The sequence below is a fragment of the Salmo salar genome, chromosome 07, assembly GCF_965601325.2.
Source record: "Salmo salar chromosome 07, fSalSal1, whole genome shotgun sequence".
Lineage (NCBI taxonomy): Eukaryota > Metazoa > Chordata > Actinopteri > Salmoniformes > Salmonidae > Salmo > Salmo salar.
The window spans coordinates 51,463,083-51,480,078 of NC_138297.1; the positions used below are offsets into that span (position 1 = coordinate 51,463,083).

The following is a 16,996-nucleotide window of genomic DNA, read 5'->3' on the forward strand; positions in this document are numbered from 1 at the left end:
TGTTTTTCCCACCTGGGTTTGTAGGAGATTGATTTTGTGTAAGTGTATGTTGTAACTCTTCATCACGTTTTTTCTTTTTTTCATTCAGTTGATTTTGTATGTATTGCATAGTTTCACAATTTAATAAAGAAAATGTGGAACGATACACACGCTGCGCTTTGGTCCGCTCCTTCATCCTACGACAACCGTGACAGAATCTCCCACCACAATAAGACCAAGCAGCATGGAATGGACTAGTGGACTTGGGAGGAGATACTGGACGGGAAAGGACCCTGGAGGCAGGCTGGGGAGTATCGCCGTCCTAAAGAGGAGATTGAGGCAGCAAAAGCGGAGAGGCGATATTACGAGGCACTATACTAACCACGAGGCAAGTGCAAAATTTGGGGGGGCACATGGGGAAATCTCCCCATGTGCCCCCCCAGAGTCAGGGTGGAGACCTGAGCCAACTCCCCGTGCTTACCGTGGGGAGCGAGTGACTAAGCAAGCACCGTGTTATGCGGTGATGCGCACTGTGTCGCCAGTGCGCATTCACAGCCCGGTGCGATCTGTGCCGAGCTAGGTTGAGCATTCAGCCAGGAAGGGTGGTGCCAGCTCAGCGCTCCTGGTCTCCAGTTCATCTTCTCGGTCCAGGATATCCTGCGCTGGCTCTGCACACTGTGTCGCCAGTATGTATTCACAGCCCAGTGCGTCCTGTGACAGTGCCCCACATTTTCCAGGCGAAAGTAAGCATCCAGCCAGGACGGGTTGTGCCAGCTCTACGCTCAAGACCTCCAGTGCATCTCCACGGCCCAGTATATCCTGTGCCTGCTTCACGTACCTCCAGTGAGTCTATCCAGCCTGTTACTCCCTGTTTATGCTCCCCGCACTCGCCCTGAGGTGCGTGTCACCAGTCTGGCGCCACCTGTGCCAGCCCCACGCATCAGGCCTCCAGTGCGCATTCCCAGTCCACAGCTTCCGGCGACAGTTCCCAGTCCAGAGCTTCCAGTGATATTCCCTAGTCCGGTGAGACCTGTTCCGGCTCCACAAAAGAAGCCTCCAGTGATGATCCATGGTGTGAAACCTCCAGTGATGATCCATGGCACGAAGCCTCCAGTGATGATCCATGGCCCGGAGCCTGTAGTGATGATCCATGGCCCGGAGCCTGTAGTGATGATCCATGGCACGAAGCCTCCAGTGATAATCCATGGCGCGGAGCCTGCAGTGATGATCCATGGCATGGAGCCTCCAGTGGTGATCCATGGCGCGGAGCCTGCAGTGATGATCCATGGCATGGAGCCTGCAGTGACGGTTCCCAGTCCGGAACCTCCTGAGACGGCCCACAGTCCGGAACCTCCGGCGACGTTCCCCAGTCCAGAGTCTTCGACGACGGTCCGCAGTCCAGAGTGTTCGGCGACGGTCCGCAGTCCAGAGTCTCCGGCGGCGGTCCGCAGTCCAGAGTCTCCGGCGGCGGTCCGCAGTCCAGAGTCTCCGGCGGCGGTCCGCAGTCCAGAGTCTCCGGCGGCGGTCCGCAGTCCTGAGTCTCCGGCGGCGGTCTGCAGTCCAGAGTCTCCGGCGGCAGTCCGCAGTCCAGAACCTCCGGCGACGGTCCGCAGTCCAGAACCTCTGGCGGCAGTCTGCAGTCCAGAACCTCTGGCGGCGGTTTGTTGTTTTGTTTATTTCAGTTTATTTGTATGTATTGCATAGTTTCACAATTGAATAAAGAAAATGTGGAACGATACACACGCTGCGCTCTGGTCCGCTCCTTCATCCTATGACAACCGTGACGTGACATCCTGTCACAAATGTAACACTGTTGAGCTTCTTATACCATGCTTGAGTTGGTGTTTGGGTCATTGGGTTCCCTCTACCTACAAGTATGTTTGATCTCTGTGTTTTATTATGTAACATGTTCTTCCTGATCACGCTTTGCTAGACCTTGTCACTTGTGATCTCTGTGGCTGAGCCTTGTGGGAGTCTGGGTACGGTGGGGGAAGTGAGAGGGAGGAGAGGGAGGGAGAAGAGGAGGGAATTTTGTTAGCTATTGCTTCCCTCTCTCACTTTCTTTTCTCTCTCTGTCTCTCTTTTTTCTCTTTCTGTGTGAAGTAACACTTCACATCCAGATTCAGTCACTTCCGTCCACCTGCAAAAATAGAACATAACTTGACAGGAGGAATCTGTCTGCACAGAAAAAATACCCTGTTTTTGCAATATTGTAGTCCAAAAATAGAGAGTAAACAAAAGTGAACGATGAAAATAGAAAATCCTCCTCCAGGTCATGCCCTCTCAGACACCCCATGAAGTCCATTACGCCTGCCCCCACTCTCAAACCTCTGGCTGGAACTCCCCCAGAGGGGTCAGTCTAACTCCTTGACCATTAGAGTCCTGTCAATCACTCCCCACTTCAATTCTATTCTCTCACCGTGTCACGCCTCCAGTGGTCGTCGGTCGCCGGGCAGATTTCCCAGTGGGGTGCTCTCGGCCCGGGCAGTGTTCTGAGCAAATAGCCCCCACTTGACCGTATGACTCACCTATTTGCATGCAGTCCCTTACCCCCTGTCCCTCTCCCCTCCCTTCCTCCCATATCAGCCTGATTCCAACAGACACCGTTCTCCACAAGGGCTGTCTGTATTAATCCGTGTCCCCAAAACCCCCAGCCGCCTCCTCCCACCGCCCAGCAAGCCTCGCATGCAACCAGGGGTAGTAGAGAGTAGCATTGAGGGGCTGGTAGGAGACCGGGTCTGTCCTGTGTCTCCTATAGAGAGGAGAGTTATTCAGCCATCCAGACTACTCATCATCTCTTCCTTCTGTTCTGTATGAAAGCGTGGTAGCGGGGGTGGACAACCCAAAAACAATGGACTGTCACGGTTTTTAAAGCAGAGTGTGAGTAATGGAGCCTAATGGTCCAAAATGAGATCATCCCAGGATGACTGATACACCAGACACACGCTCTAACACTGTTGTGTATTTAGGAGTATTACAGCGTAATACACCATGCTATGTTGCTGTATGGGGCCATTATTCCTATGAAAGCATACTACTAAGCATACAGTGAGGGAAAAAAGTATTTAATCCCCTGCTGATTTTGTACGTTTGCCCACTGACAAAGAAATGATCAGTCTATCATTTTAATGGTAGGTTTATTTGAACAGTGAGAGACAGAATAACAACAAAAAAATCCAGAAAAACGCATGTCAAAAATGTTATAAATTGATTTGCATTTTAATGAGGGAAATAAGTATTTGACCCCCTCTCAATCTGAAAGATTTCTGGCTCGCAGATGTCTTTTATACAGGTAACTAGCTGAGATTAGCAGCACACTCTTAAAGGGAGTGCTCCTAATCTCAGTTTGTTACCTGTATAAAAGACACCTGTCCACAGAAACAATCAATCAGATTCCAAACTCTCCACCATGGCCAAGATCAAAGATCTCTCCAAGGATGTCAGGGACAAGATTGTAGACCTACACAAGGCTGGAATGGGCTACAAGACCATCGCCAAGCAGCTTGAAACACAAAAGAACTGTCAATCTCCCTCGGCCTGGGACTCCATGCAAGATCTCACCTCATGGAGTTGCAATGATCATGAGAACGATGAGGAATCAGCCCAAAACTACACGGGAGGATCTTGTCAATGATCTCAAGGCAGCTGGGACCATAGTCACCAAGAAAACAATTGGTATCACACTACGCCGTGAAGGACTGAAACCCTGCAGTGCCCGCAAGGTCCCCCTGCTTAAGAAAGCACATATACATGCCCGTCTGAAGTTTGCCAATGAACATCTGAATGATTCAGAGGACAACTGGGTGAAAGTGTTGTGGTCAGATGAGACCATAATGGAGCTCTTTGGCATCAACTCAACTTGCCGTGTTTGGAGGAGGAGGAATGCTGCCTATGACCCCAGAACACCATTCCTACCGTCAAACATGGAGGTGGAAACATTATGCTTTGGGGGTGTTTTTCTGCTAAGGGGACAGGAAAACTTCACCGCATCAAACGGACGATGGACGGGGCCATGTGCCGTCAAATCTTGGGTGAGAACCTCCTTCCCTCAGCCAGGGCATTGAAAATGAGTCGTGGAGGGGTATTCCAGCATGACAATGACCCAAAACACACGGCCAAGGCAACGAAGGAGTGGCTCAAGAAGAAGCACATTAAGGTCCTGGAGTGGCATAGCCAGTCTCCCGACCTTAATCCCATAGAAAATCTGTGGAGGGACCTGAAGGTTCGAGTTGCCAAACGTCAGCCTCAAAACCTTAACCTGTTAGGGCTAGGGGGCAGTATTGACACGGCTGGATAAAAAACGTACCCGATTTAATCTGGTTACTACTCCTGCCCAGTAACTAGAATATGCATATAATTATTGGCTTTGGATAGAAAACACCCTAAAGTTTCTAAAACTGTTTGAATGGTGTCTGTGAGTATAACAGAACTCATATGGCAGGCCAAAACCTGAGAAGATTTCAAGCAGGAAGTGGCCTGTCTGAGAAGTACTGTTTCATCTTGGCTCTTTTTATTAAAGACTCAGGATCTGTGCAATAACGTGACACTTCCTACGGCTTCCATAGGGTCTCAGAGCCCGGGAAAAAGTTGAACGATATCGAGGCAGGCTCTGGCTGAAACACTTTATCGCTTTTGGCAAGTGGCCACTCAGAGTACTATGGGCTTAGGCGCATGCCCGCTTCGACCGAATGCTTTCTTTTCCTTTGTCTGTTTACCTAAGAGCAGATTCCCGGTCGGAATATTATCGCTTTTTTATGAGAAAAATGGCATAAAAATTGATTTTAAACAGCGGTTGACATGCTTCGAAGTACGGTAATGGAATATTTAGAATTTTTTTGTCACGAATTGCGCCATGCTCGCCACCCTTATTTACCCTTTAGGATAGTGTCTAGAACGCACGAACAAAACGCCGCTATTTGGATATAACGATGGATTATTTTGGACCAAATCAACATTTGTTATTGAAGTAGAAGTCCTGGGAGTGCATTCTGACGAAGACAACAAAGGTAATAACATTTTTCTCATAGTAAATCTGACTTTGATGAGTGCTAAACTTGCTGGGTGTCTAAATAGCTAGCCCTGTGATGCCGGGCTATCTACTGAGAATATTGCAAAATGTGCTTTCACTATTTTGACTATTTTACACCATTTTAAAGACAAGACTCTCGTTAATCTAACCACACTGTCCGATTTCAAAAAGGCTTTACAACGAAAGCAAAACATTAGATTATGTCAGCAGAGTACCCAGCCAGAAATAATCAGACACCCATTTTTCAAGCTAGCATATAATGTCACATAAACCCAAACCACAGCTAAATGCAGCACTAACCTTTGATGATCTTCATCAGATGACAACCCTAGAACATTATGTTATACAATACATGCATGTTTTGTTCAATCAAGTTCATATTTATATCAAAAACCAGCTTTTTACATTAGCATGTGACTAGCATGTGACTAGCATTCCCACCGAACACTGCCGGTGAATTTACTAAATTACTCACGATAAACGTTCACAAAAAGCATAACAATTATTTTAAGAATTATAGATACAGAACTCCTCTATGCACTCGATATGTCCGATTTTAAAATAGCTTTTCGGTGAAAGCACATTTTGCAATATTCTCAGTAGATAGCCCGGCATCACAGGGCTAGCTATTTAGACACCCAGCAAGTTTAGCACTCAGAAAAGTCACATTTACTATAAGAAAAATGTTATTACCTTTGCTGTCTTCGTCAGAATGCACTCCCAGGACTTCTACTTCAATAACAAATGTTGGTTTGGTTCAAAATAATCCATAGTTATATCCATAGTTATATCCGTTTTGTTCGTGCGTTCAAGACACTATCCGAAAGGGTAAATAAGGGTGACGAGCATGGCGCAATTTGTGACAAAAAATTTCTAAATATTCCATTACCGTACTTCGAAGCATGTCAACCGCTGTTTAAAATAAATTTTTATGCCATTTTTCTCATAAAAAAGCGATAATATTCCGACCGGGAATCTGCGTTTAGGTAAACAGACGAAAGAAAATAAAGCATTCGGTCGACTCGGGCACGCGCCTAAGCCCATAGTACTCTGAGTGGCCACTTGCCAAACGCGATAAAGTGTTTCAGCCAGAGGCTGCCTCGATATCGTTCAGCTTTTTCCCGGGCTCTGAGAGCCTATGGGTGCCGTAGGAAGTGTCACGGTATTGCAAAGATCCTCAGTCTTCAATAAAAAGAGCCAAGATGAACAACAACTTGTCAGACAGGCCACTTCCTGCATGGAATCTTCTCAGGTTTTGGCCTGCCATATGAGTTCTGTTATACTCACAGACACCATTCAAACAGTTTTAGAAACTTTAGGATGTTTTCTATCCAAAGCCAATAATTATATGCATATTCTAGTTACTGGGCAGGAGTAGTAACCAGATTAAATCGGGTACGTTTTTTATCCGGCCGTGTCAATACTGCCCCCTAGCCCTAACAGGTTAATGACTTGGAGAAGATCTGCAAAGAGGAGTGGGACAAAATCCCTCCAGAGATGTGTGCAAGCCTGGTGGCCAACTACAAGAAACGTCTGACCTCTGTGATTGCCAACAAGGGTTTTGTCACCAAGTACTTAGTCATGTTTTGCAGAGGGGTCAAATACTTATTTCCCTCATTAAAATGCAAATCAATTTCTAACATTTTTGACATGCGTTTTTCTGGATTATTTTGTTGTTATTCTGTCTCTCACTGTTCAAATAAACCTACCATTAAAATTATAGACTGAGCCTTTCTTTGTCAGTGGGCAAACGTACAAAATCAGCAGGGGATCAAATACTTTTTTCCTCACTGTACAACTTCCTGCGAAAACATACAACTAATGGGTTGGTAGACCACTAGAAGGGAACTGGGAAGGTTTAAAAAAAAGTAATCTGGCTGTGGAGAAAGGACAGAGGAGAGGTGTGAATCCCCCAGTTCTTAGAGCTCTACTCTCACAACTGTAGAGAAAGGACAGAGGAGAGGTGTGAATCCCTCAGTTCTTAGAGCTCTACTCTCACAGCTGGAGAGGAAGGAAGGTAATGAGACCCTAGGGGTGGTAACCACTAACGTCACTGCTGCTCTGTGACCAAGGTCAGCACAGGGAGATATGTGCAAGCTGGAGTGGTCTTATCATTAGCCAATTAGCCCTGGAAACCTCCAGATTGTCCCCGAAAACCAACATCGTAAAGGGCTCACATTGACCTCTGGAGGCTTTACCCAAACACCTAAGTCCATCCAAGCTTGGCCTCACTCCAACTCCGGGAGGACTCAGAGCCCTGTTTAGCCCCTAGCTGACAGGCTCATGTTTCAGGGTGCACGAGACACAGACATTCCAATATTAGTGAGATGAATAGGACCAGGGGGGTGACTGGGAGGAACTGGATTGGAAGATAACAGTGGGAGGTTTTGAGGCCAACTAAAACCCTTCTCCATCAGGTTCTGACCAACATGGCTGCCTGTATTTAAGGCCTTATTTCTCCTTCATAGACCTTTCCTCCGCTCCTTTGCGAGCAGTAATTGAAAACGGTGGATCTTTCTGCATTGGCTTAATAGAGCCGTCCCTGCCTCGCCGCAAAGCGGGGTTAATCACTTTTTCCAGTTCCATTACCCCTAGAGATTGCCTGCAGATGAGTAAAGACCCATGCTGGACAGGGAGGGAGCTGGGCTCTGGGTTTTCTACTCACACTGCTCGTATCTCCCCTTGCAGCAGGCTGAATCATTTGCACCGCTTATTACATACAGTACACAAGAAACTGTGTGTGTGTGTGCGCCTACCTGTGTGTGTGTGTGTGTGTGTGTGTGTGCACGCATACCTGTGTGTGTGTGTGTCTGTGCGCGCATACCTGTGTGTGTGTGTGTGTGTGTGTGTGTGTGTGTGTGTGTGTGTGTGTGTGTGTGTGTGTGTGTGTCTGCGCATACTTGTGTGTGTGTGTGTGTGTGTGCGTGTGCACCTGTGTATGTCTGTGTGTGCGCAAGTATGTGTGTGTGTGCGTGTGCACCTGGGTATGTCTGTGTGTGTGTGTGTGTGTGTGTGTGTGTGTGTGTGTGTGTGTGTGTGTGTGTGTGTGTGTGTGTGTGTGTGTGTGTGTGTGTGTGTGTGTGTGTGTGTGTGTGTGTGTGTGTGTGTGCGCAAGTGTGTGTGTGCGCAAGTGTGTGGGCGGGTGTCATCACACCATCCTCTAATAAATGAGTATCCTTCCAGTTTTTGACTGGCAGCTTGTCCACCACTCTGGAAAAAATAGCAATTGGCAACTAATGTGCCACTCCAATGGCCCTGTTCAAAGGAATCAGAGTTCAGAGCATTCCAATGGCCCTGTTCAAAGGAATCAGAGTTCAGAGCATTCCAATGGCCCTGTTCAAAGGAATCAGAGTTCAGATCACTCCAATGGCCCTGTTCAAAGGAATCAGAGTTCAGAGCATTCCAATGGCCCTGTTCAAAGGAATCAGAGTTCAGAGCACTACAATGGCTCTGTTCAAAGGAATCAGAGTTCAGATCACTCCAATGGACCTGTTCAAAGGGATCAGAGTTCAGAGCGCTCCAAGGCCCTGGCCCCATCAAGTGCCTCTCTGTCTGCACTGCATGTCAGCTGTCCAAACTGGTCTCCTAATGTCTGAAACTGTTTTAAAGGCAAATAGCATAATCCAAGATACACACTTTTCATGCAATTCTCTAACGATGAAACGCCAGTAGGGATATTCACCATCAATATTTAGTACATGGCCATGTTATGTTTCCCGTTCACTCAGCTCAAGTGATAGTGAATACAGTACATGTATCTAAAGAATGAAGGGGGAAAATGTACAGCACATTGAATCAAAGTGAGCAGTAATCTGTTGTTTATAATTTATTGTATTTTCAAAGCTTCCTCTCTAGGTGGTAATGAAGCCTTGGATGATGTAGAACTCTGAAATACACAACATTTTGTTACGTCCCCCTGTTTCCTTGAAGATAGCACTAAAACCATTTTGTTGTTTGATCATGCAGGCAAGCTATCCTCACAGTAATGGAATGGGTTTTGAAGCGGGGGCATTACTTTAATATTTTTAATTGGTATGTTCCAGATGAACTTCTCCCGATTTAATATAGTGAACTTAATTGTTTGATGTGGCGCCACCTGTCTCAAGCCTATTTATGCACGCAAACACAGGCTTTAATTTGGTTTATTTCATTTCATAGAATTTATTGTAATTACACTGTTAGTGTTCTGTTAGTGTTCCCTTCAGATCAAAACCAGTGTTCTCACTCTGATTAATCGTTTATCCGTGTCTATAAAGCAATTGCAAGTGTCTCGCCAAGGATTACTTTAAATGGTTGGAATGTCCTGAGCTTTCAACTGTAATCAAAACGGGAATGAATTTGAAACCAACAAGCACCTGTTGAGAGCAGAGAAATTATGGACGGCTGCACAGTCACAGTTGGACTGTAGTTAATGGGTGTTAAGAAGCGCTGCAATAGATGATAAAGTGAATTCATACAGTAGTTATATAAAGTGAGTCTGTTGGAGCTACTCTTTTTGTTACTACCTTCCTCCACCATAACAGACAGGCATCAGACTGAAGAGCCTTGGGCCCCTCCTCTGTATTGGTGTGTAGTAAATGCACTTTCTCCCATTGATTCAGACTATCGATCCCGGCTGGAGCATTCATCCCAAACACTCGCTCTCGCTCTCTCTCTTTCTCTCTCTTTCTCTCTTTCTCTCTCTCTTTCTCTCATCTGTTCTTTGACAAAACAATTACAACACTATTATTGCCTTCCTGCTTACCAACAGGCTCCTAGACAGCTTCTACCCCTACGCCATAAGACTGCTAAATAGCCAGACTGCTAAATAGTCAATTAATGGTACCTGAACTATCTGCACTGACTCTGTCTTGCACCGACCCTACGCACACTCACTAGACTATATATACACACCATATACACACTCACTAGACTACATATACACACCATACACACTCACTAGACTACATATACACACCATACACACTCACTAGACTACATATACACACCATATACACACTCACTAGACTATATATACACACCATACACACACTCACTAGACTATATATACACACCATACACACTCACTAGACTACATATACACACCATACACACTCACTAGACAACATATACACACCATATACACTCACTAGACTACATATACACACCATACACACTCACTAGACTACATATACACACCATACACACTCACTAGACTACATATACACACCATATACACACTCACTAGACTATATATACACACCATACACACTCACTAGACTACATATACACACCATATACACACTCACTAGACTACATATACACACCATACACACTCACTAGACTACATATACACACCATATACACACTCACTAGACTACATATACACACCATACACACTCACTAGACTATATATACACACCATATACACACTCACTAGACTACATATACACACCATACACACTCACTAGACTACATATACACACCATATACACACTCACTAGACTACATATACACACCATATACACACTCACTAGACTACATATACACACCATACACACTCACTAGACTATATATACACACCATATACACACTCACTAGACTATATATACACACCATATACACACTCACTAGACTATATATACACACCATATACACACTCACTAGACTACATATACACACCATACACACTCACTAGACTATATATACACACTATATACACACTCACTAGACTATATATACACACCATATACACACTCACTAGACTATATATACACACCATATACACACTCACTAGACTATATATACACACCATACACACTCACTAGACTATATATACACACCATATACACACTCACTAGACTACATATACACACCATATACACACTCACTAGACTATATATACACACCATACACACTCACTAGACTATATATACACACCATACACACTCACTAGACTATATATACACACCATATACACACTCACTAGACTACATATACACACACCATACACACTCACTAGACTACATATACACACCATACACACTCAGTAGACTATATATACACACCATATACACACTCACTAGACTATATATACACACCATATACACACTCACTAGACTATATATACACACCATATACACACTCACTAGACTATATATACACACCATATACACACTCACTAGACTATATATACACCATACACACTCACTAGACTACATATACAAACCATATACACACTCACTAGACTATATATACACACCATATACACACTCACTAGACTATATATACACACCATATACACACTCACTAGACTATATATACACACCATATACACACTCACTAGACTATATATACACACCGTATACACACTCACTAGACTATATATACACACCATATACACTCACTAGACTACATATACAAACCATATACACACTGACTAAACTATATATACCAGTGTTTCCCAAACTTGTGGTCGGGGTCCCCTGAAATTTAAATGGGGTCCACTGAGAAAATCTGTAATCTTATCAAACAAATTACAAAATATTTCTTCAAATGAGTATAAAATACAACCTTTTAGTGTCAACTAAGGGCCTCTAATGCGCTTTCATGTCATTACTTTGATTTAGGACAGCATAACAGACCCAAAATTGAGTGAATATGATCAAACAGCATTTATTTAGGGAATATCATTTTCTTTAATTGGTGTCCCCTGCATTTTCTAGTGTCAATTTGGGGTTGTGTGCAGAAAATGTTTGTGAACCCTTGATATATACACACCATATACACACTCACTCACACACACAAACTATATTGACAATCCCACAAAAAATCCACACACATTCACATACTCTACATACGCACACACACACACGTAACACACACACGCAGACTGACACACCATAAACACACATACATACATACATACACATTACACACACACATGCACACTTACAGACAAACACTTTTACACTCATCTTTTTCTGCTGTTACTCTGTTCTTTATTTACTCTTACTATTATCTATCCTGATGCCTAGTCACTTTACTTCATGTACATATCTACCTCAAATACCTTGTTATTATCTATCCTGATGCCCTAGTCACTTTACCCTGCCTTTATGTACATATCTACCTCAAATACCTTATTATTATCTATCCTGATGCCTAGTCACTACCCTGCCTTCATGTACATATCTACCTCAAATACCTTATTATTATCTATCCTGATGCCTAGTCACTTTACCCTGCCTTCATGTACATATCTACCTCAAATACCTTATTATTATCTATCCTGATGCCTAGTCACTACCCTGCCTTCATGTACATATCTACCTCAAATACCTTATTATTATCTATCCTGATGCCTAGTCACTACCCTGCCTTCATGTACATATCTACCTCAAATACCTTATTATTATCTATCCTGATGCCTAGTCACTTTGCCCTGCCTTCATGTACATATCTACCTCAAATACCGTGTTATTATCTATACTGATGCCTAGTCATTTCACCCTGCCTTCATGTATCTACCTCAAATACCCCATACCTCTGTACATTGATCTGGTACTGGTACTCCCTGTACATAGATCCACATTGATCTGGTACTGGTACTCCCTGTATATAGCTCCACATTGATCTGGTACTGGCACTCCCTGTATATAGCTTCACATTGATCTGGTACTCCCTGTATATAGCTTCACATTGATCTGGTACTGGTACTCTCTGTATATAGCTCCACATTGATCTGGTACTGGTACTTCCTGTATATAGCTTCACATTGATCTGGTACTGGTACTCCCTGTATATAGCTCCACATTGATCTGGTACTGGTACTTCCTGTATATAGCTCCACATTGATCTGGTACTGGTACTCCCTGTATATAGCTTCACATTGATCTGGTACTGGTAGTCCCTGTATATAGCTCCATTCTTGTGTATTTTATTTTACTCCTTGTGTTACTATTTTATTTGGATTATTATTTTTAAACTCTGAATCATAGGGAAAGGCTCGTAAACAAGAATTTCCCGGTAAAGTCTACACCAGTTGTATTCGGCGCATGTGAAAAATAACATTTGATTTCATTTACAACCTAAGCAAAGCAGTCATTTCGATCAAGTGCTCTCTCTATCGCCAATCCACTCGTTCAACATGCAGAGAAAGGAATCCGAAAATCTACTCCTAAACTTTGTTTCAACAAGTCAAAATAAGTTTCTATTTATTCCTCAGATAACCCTAAAATGTAATCAAACTATAAGATTTCTTAAGTAAAGAAGTATGTTCAATAGGAAACCGATTTTAGCAGGTGTGTCTTGTCTTCATGGCGCACAAAAATATGAATTTCCAAGACTGTGTCCCTGTACTAAAACTGTTATTTCTTATTTGTTTTGGAAGTTACAAGCCTGAAACCTTGAACATAGACTACTGACACTCAGTGGAAGCCATAGGAATTGCATCCTGGGAGCTAGAATTGAGTATGCCCTTATACTTGCCATTGGAAGAGCTTGATCTCTCTCAAAAAAAATCTGGTCGGTTTTTCTTTGGATTTTCTCCTACCATATCTATTGTGTTATACTCTCCTACACTATTTTAACATTTATACAAACTTCAAAGTGTTTTCTTTCCAATGGTAGCAATTATATGCATATCCTGGCTTCAGGGCCTGAGGAACAGGCAGTTTACTTTGGGCATGTCATTCAGGCAGAAATTTAGAAAAAAATGGGCCTAGCCCTAACATTTAACTCTTCGCTAAATGGACATAATTAAACATTAACTGGCTAGTTAACTCATGGAGTCTACACATAAGGCTCACTGTCATTGGATATTCCTCCCTGTCACGTCCTGACCATTGTGTGCTCTTATTTTCTATGGTAGAGTATGTCAGGGCGTGACTGGGGGGGTTTATTCTAGTTTAATGTTTCTATGTTGTTTGGGTCTAGTTTCTGTTTTTCTATGTTGGGGTTTTTGGATGATCCCCAATTAGAGGCAGCTGGTCATCGTTGTCTCTAATTGGGGATCATATTTAAGTAGTTGTTTTTCCCACCTTTCTTTTGTGGGAGATTATTTTGAGTTAGTGCTTCGTCACGGTTTGTTGTTTTGTTTATGGTTTATTGTATGTCTTGCATAGTTTCACATTATAAATAAATATGTGGAATAATACTCCCGCTGCGCCTTGGTCCGTTCCTACACACAAATGTGACACTCCCATTCTTTTTCATGTCCTTCACATGAAAGTAAACTTTTTGATTCTTCTCTGATGAAATTGACTGCAATACTCATCGCTCTGGCTTCCCTGGCTTCAGCTTTCCTTCTCATCTCAAATGGATTTAGAGCCCGGCCGATTTGGCAGCCTTGTAATTTTCTCAAACAGCACAGTCCAAAACACTCTGCCTGCTGAGAGTCCTGGCAAAAATTGGGAAACCTGCAGGAGAACAGGCTCAGAATGAAAGCAGCACTCTTTCCAAACCTAAACCTTGATGGTAGCTTAAAGAACATGTTTCTAGTAGTAATAATTCTACAGTATCTCTATATCTATCTTTCTCAAGCAATAAACAGGGAGAGAGAAAGAGGGAGAGAGAAAGAGGAAGAGATAAACAGCATTGCCAGTGTTGCACCTGGGAGAGGGCCGAGTGGGGGTTTTGAGCATGGAGGGAGGGAGCTGACCCAGTTAGAGAGAGTCGGGCTGGGTAGTGGGGAGGAGTTGGTCTGGTCTGGGGGCGCCGCCATCCAGGCGCAGGGTGCGATGGGGGCCCTGCTAAGCCATCTGGCCATCCTGTAATTGGGTAGGGCTTTTACACCTGCATGGCACACCTCGAGAGGGATGAGCTTTTGAGATGGAAGAAGGGAAGTAGAAACTCAGACTCGCTGTGCTTCCTCAAGTGCTTAGAGGAAAACGACTGAAAGCGAAAAGCAGTTGGTCGTGTTTTAATCTGTCCACTATCCTGAATCCATTATCCTCCATCTTTGTATGGCATGTTGATTTGAGAGATTTCCAGGCTTTGGTGTACTGATATTTTAGCTGGCCTTGTATCTGACAGACTAGGTACATTTGACGTGTTGCCTCAGCAGTGGAACAGAGTGGGCATGCTGGTGCATGACTGTGAGAGGAAGTGCTCTCATTATAACAAAATTGACGCTATGTGTTAAAAGGGCATTTCTGAATTTTATCGGCATGCATCATTTAACATGCTCTCTGTGATGTATTATTTAGCTTTGGCTTGAAGTTGGTTTATAATAAAGGCAATTGAAAGGGCAGGTATTGACTTACTGTTGAAATGGAGATCGCTATGGCGATGATAGCCCATGGAAAGGGGAAAAGGTCATAGAGGCAAATGAGCTGCCAGCCAGCCAGAACAGAATGCTACTCCATGTTCAAGTCGGTCACCTGCCACACAAGGGTCTTCAGCCTCTATATGAGACTTGTTTATACAAGTATACATAGAATTTGAGACAGAATAACCCAATTATTCTGGGATGATCCTGGGATGAGAAGCATCACTGTCTCTGTGGATGGTCTCAAACTCACAGTAGGCCTGAGAACATTCTCTCTCCAAGCATAATGCATTTGACAGTAATGTCACAATGATCCAAGGTGTTTTACACATCCTATGTGACCACCTGCTCATAGAGAACATTAAAATGGCTGCCTTGAGCTATGCCCAAGTTACTAAATCCTTTAAGCATTTGATGATAATTTGTTTATGAACGTCTTTCTATAACGCATCAGTGGTGATGCATTAATACAACAGCGATATCAACTACATAGTTACCACATCATGTAGCCTATAGCCACTCATTCTCCAAGAGCCTGTTTATAGGCAAAGAGCCAATAGCATCCATCACTTGGTGCTTTGACCTTGAGAGAGAACAGAGGAACAAAATGATCTGATCACGTCTCTGTCTCGACATCAGCCACTACCTCTCTTTGATTAACTGGGCATATGAATAAGAAATGGACTGAGAGCAAATAGATAAATGACTTATTTCAGCTCTGTCACTTCAGTTTAGCATCTAGGCCTTCGTCCTTTGTGCTGAGGACAAAGTGGCTATATGGGTCATTCGCCTGGTAGGTGGGTCTGTACTCTTCACAGGGGCCCGAAAGGGGGGTGCCAACCAAACATCAGGGCGTGTCACAAAGATCTCCCTAATGCCCCAAAGTGTCGGATGTTCTCTTTAATGACAGCCCCGCCACCCTGATCTGGCCTCTAAGTGGATAGATTGTCTCTCTTGTTCCCACAATGCAAATGTGCCCCTAAATGTGGCTGTTTTCTGCTCAGGGTTTCTTGTAATTACAGCCCTTTGATGGAGCTCCTTTGTTCAGCCTATGACTCACTCACGCCTGTTAGGAGAGCGGGAAACTTTAGCAGGTGTGCATTAGCGCCCTTTGGATTGGAGTTTGACGTGGACGAACATGAAAACATCACGCCTGAAGCCTACAATACAATACATGCCCTCCATTCCCTTCCCACGGGATCAATCCTATCTGCAATAGAAGAGAAGATGCCTCCTCCCACATACCCTACTCTCTCCTGAGAGCAGCATTATATTCCGAAAGTCCTCTCCCTGCCTGCACTGAAGTGTCTCTGTCGTGGCCCGTCGTGCCTCTCCATGGCTCAGCCCCCACACTCACCTCGATGCTGCCTTTCAAAGGGAGACAAGGGAAGGCAGGGAGAACATGAAGGTGTAGGCGGAACTTTGAACTAGAGGGGAGATTCAAAGGGCTCACAGAAACACTCATTGCTGTGTTCATTCATAGAAATTAGCAAAGATTTCAGGGAGGGGTTTCAAGCCAAGCTAGAATATGCGTTAGAAAACATCAATGCAATTGTATACCCTTTATAAAATAGCCTATATAGTTGAAGTCAGAAGTTTACATACACTTAGGTTGGAGTCATTAAAACTCGTTTTTCAACCACTCCACAAATTTCTTGTTAACAAACTATAGTTTTGGCAAGTCGGTTAGGACATCTACTTTGTGCATGACACAAGTCATTTTTACAACAATTGTTTAC

The 16,996-nt window shown here is 43.8% G+C and overlaps 1 protein-coding gene across 3 annotated transcripts in view; it reads left to right on the top strand.

Annotated features, from left to right (window-relative positions):
- The window catches only part of LOC106609413 (synaptotagmin-1), a 232,160-nt gene that overhangs the window by 155,744 nt on the left and 59,420 nt on the right, over positions 1-16,996 (top strand). The window lies entirely within an intron of this gene.